This window comes from Elaeis guineensis, chromosome 16 (genome assembly GCF_000442705.2).
Source record: "Elaeis guineensis isolate ETL-2024a chromosome 16, EG11, whole genome shotgun sequence".
In the NCBI taxonomy this organism is placed as follows: Eukaryota; Viridiplantae; Streptophyta; class Magnoliopsida; order Arecales; family Arecaceae; genus Elaeis; species Elaeis guineensis.
In genome coordinates this window covers 16,802,756-16,806,231 of record NC_026008.2, presented here as the reverse complement: position 1 = coordinate 16,806,231, position 3,476 = coordinate 16,802,756, and the positions used below count along the sequence as shown (strand labels likewise).

General features: G+C 53.8%; 1 non-coding gene across 1 annotated transcript; it reads left to right on the top strand.

Annotated features, from left to right (window-relative positions):
* Nucleotides 1-964: 964 nt before the first annotated feature.
* Nucleotides 965-1,070, top strand: LOC114913299 (small nucleolar RNA R71). Its single transcript, XR_003799307.1, has one exon. It is a non-coding gene; the product is annotated as a small nucleolar RNA R71 (small nucleolar RNA).
* The last annotated feature ends 2,406 nt before the right edge of the window (nucleotides 1,071-3,476 follow it).

The following is a 3,476-nucleotide window of genomic DNA, read 5'->3' as shown; positions in this document are numbered from 1 at the left end:
TTCATCCCTCAATTTTAGGTCCTCCTTGTCCTTGGGCAATTCTGACTTAGCCAAAGTTTCATGGTCTCTTTGATTTTGCTAGGTTGCTCTATGACCTTTCCACTCCTGAGTCATAACAGATTTAGCATGTTCTAAAAAAGCTTTGGGGGCATTGAAACTCTCAGCCATATATTATCCTTTTGGATTTTTCTCAGGTTGATTGGGCAATTTTTCTTCTTCTCTCCTACTGAATGCAGCTACCAGCTGGCTGATTTGGATCTCTAGCTTGGCTATGGATTGTGTACGGGAGTGAAGGATCTAGGTGTTGATTTATAGTCCTTTCAATGCTTGTAGGACCTTCTCTTCTAAAGCCAAATTATTGGTAGAGGGTTGAGGAACATTTTGAAACTATGGGTAGGGCCTATAGTTTGCATCCGGATGACTTGGTCTTTGTACAGCTGGGTTACCCACTGGTTGTGGTTTCCAAAAAAAGTTTGGGTGGTTTCTCCAGCCTAGATTGTATGTATTAAAAAATGAGTTAATCCCTAGTCTATAAGTAGTTTGTGTTTGGGCTTGCTGAACTTGCTCTTGTACAAACTCAAAAAATTGGGGTGCAGCTGGACATTCACTCACAAAGTGGGTGTGACTGAACATAAAGCACAAACATCTTGAGCAGAAAAGGATGGAGCAGGAGAGTGTCAAATATTCAATAGGCAATCTAGTTTTGGGACAACTCATCACTTTGCTATGGATATCTATGGAATTTCTGACTTCATAAATTCCACCTCTCCTCTGGGCAAATATGGATTTGTCTCTACAAGAGGCAGACATATGATGCAAGGAATTATCACTAAGGGTTATAAACAATTGCCTTGCCTCATCCTCACTCTTTAGCATAAATGTATATCCGCATGAGGCATCGACCATTTGTCGGTGTTTCTCTAATAATCCATCATAGAAATACTGAACTAATTACCATTTAGGGACAACATGGCGTGGGCATTTACAAATGAGGTCCTTACATCTCTCCCATATTTCATAAAATAATTCTCTATCCATCTGGGAAAAACTAGTGATGGTTTTCTTAATTTGATTAGTTTTTTCAATTGAAAAGTGTTGGTGCAAAAATCCGTCTGCACCGGAGAAGCTGGAGTTGAGGAAGCCGCGGTCGCCGCCGGGACCTGCAAGGGAAGTCTAAACCGAAGGTGGGGTTGCTCCGGCAAGACCCTCCGACGCTCAAGTCAGTTCTCTGCCTCAACAAGAATGGAGTGCTCGAACGGAGAGTTTAGCAGAGTTTTGGGATAAGGCAAAAGGGCTTAAGAAATAACGTATCTGAGTCCCCCCTTTTATAGGCGGGGGAGGCAACGGACTGATGGCGACGTGCGTAACCGCCTGGTAGTGGGCCGCCCATGGTCAGGGGAATTGATTGCGAAAGATAATGGAGCAGACACGTGGGCATCACCTCGACTTGCTACGTGGAATCTGTTATGAGGGGTGGAGCAGCGTCCGTTGTCAGGAGAATCGCATGGTATCCGTCGCAGGAGGTGGAGCAGGTTCGTGGCCATCACTGTGGCCTGCCAGGGGGATAGTGGAGCTGTGCAGAGTCCGCCACAGGAAGTGGAGCAGGGCGGCTATGGCTGCCGCGGCTTGTCAGGGAATGATGATACTGCGTGGAGTCCGCCACAGGAGGTGGAGCAGGGTCACGGCCGTTTTGAGGGCCTGTCAGGGGGCGTGGATCTGTCGATTGAAGCTCGATAACGGTCGGAGCCGTTGTGAGCGGAGCCCAGCTCCCGTAGGAGTCCGGGTGGAGCTGTGCTGATGGCGGTGGAGCCCGGCTCCCGTAGGAGTTCGGGCGGAGCTGTGCTGATGGCGGTGGAGCCCAGCTCCCGTAGGAGTCCGGGCGGAGCTGTGCTGATGCCATCGGTGGAGCCCGGCTCCCGTAGGAGTCCGGGCGGAGCTGCGCTACAAACAAAGTCAAGGGTGAAGTCCGGCTCTGATAGGAGTCCGGATTGAGCTTACCAGCAGTTGATACTGAGAGCGGGGCCCGGCTCCCGTGGGAGTCCGGGCGGAGCCCGGCTCCCGTAGGAGTCCGGGCGGAGCTGTGCTGATGCCGTCGGTGGAGCCCGGCTCCCGTAGGAGTCCGGGCAGAGCTGCGCTGCAAACAAAGTCAAGGGTGAAGTCCGGCTCTGATAGGAGTCCAGATTGAGCTTACCAGCAGTTGATACTGAGAGTGGGGCCCGGCTCCCGTGGGAGTCCGGGCGGAGCTGTGCTGATGGCGGCGGAGTCCGGCTCTCGTAGGAGTCCGGGCGGAGCTGTGCTGATGGCGGCGGAGCCCGGCTCCCGTAGGAGTCCGGGCGGAGCTGTGCTGATGCCGTCGGTGGAGCCCGGCTCCCGTAGGAGTCCGGGCGGAGCTGCACTTGCTGATGGCGGTTCCGCCGTGGGTTCCGGCTGTGGGTATTTTATACCCAACACCAGTCCCCCTACATCCGAGTTTTGAATTTCAAATGAAGGAAGTACACAGAAGTACAGCCAGAACCGTCCCTTCGAACCCCGCGCCCTGCCGCTCCCAGATATTTTGGCATTAAATGAGCGCGTGCCGGAGTCTTTTCGAATTGGGGCGGTACGAGGGGACGCTTCGAAGACCCCGCAGGTACGCTGGCCTAGGTACGGTGCAATTATGACTCTGCCAACCGTCAGCCGCCTTCAGCCGTCTGCCACGGGGAGTGGGACACGTGTCGGATGCGGACTGGCCTGGGGGGATTCGAGATCATTATGGCGTCGGATCCCATGGTCTATTTAAACCCATCCTCCCCCCTTCAGGCACCCCACTCCGCTCCTGATTTCTGGCTGGCGTCCGTCATCTCCCCGAGAGTCTGCCCTAGCGAACGCCCTCTCGAGCCGTAGGCGCCTTCCGTTTCTCGCTCCCCAGGCCCCCAGAGCGAGATAGGTTAGTGCCCACCTTCTTCTTCTTACCGCTTAGGGTCCTCTCCTCCTTCCACTTCTTTCGTGTCCTCTCCTGAGTTGACTTCCGGCGCCCCCCTCCCTTCTTGGCTTGCTTTTCTAAGGTCCTTTAGGTTCTCCTCCAAGGAAAAATGTCTTCCGATTCTTCTGCCCCCGTAAGTTCTAGGAGTTCTTCTGCTTCCAACCCCCAGGCCCCTGTCTCTGCGGACGAACCTGCGCTCGGGGCAAGGGCTCGCCCGATTTTCGCACCGGGCGCCATTCCTTGTTCGTCGACTCCGGACGAACTTCTTCTGATAAGGGCTCGGTACGGGATCCCTTCAGAGTACGATCTGGAGCTTCCTGGCCCCTCTGACCGGGCCAGCGCTCCCCCTCCTGGTCGCTTTTGTTTGTACCAGGAGGCATTCCGTGCCGGACTCCGGCTTCCGCTTCCAGCTTTTGTTGTCGCCTTCTTTCATTTCTTAGACATTTCTCTCGCCTCTGTCGCCCCGAATTCCTTTAGGTTTTTGATAGGGTTTCTCTCTCTCTGTCACATAGCC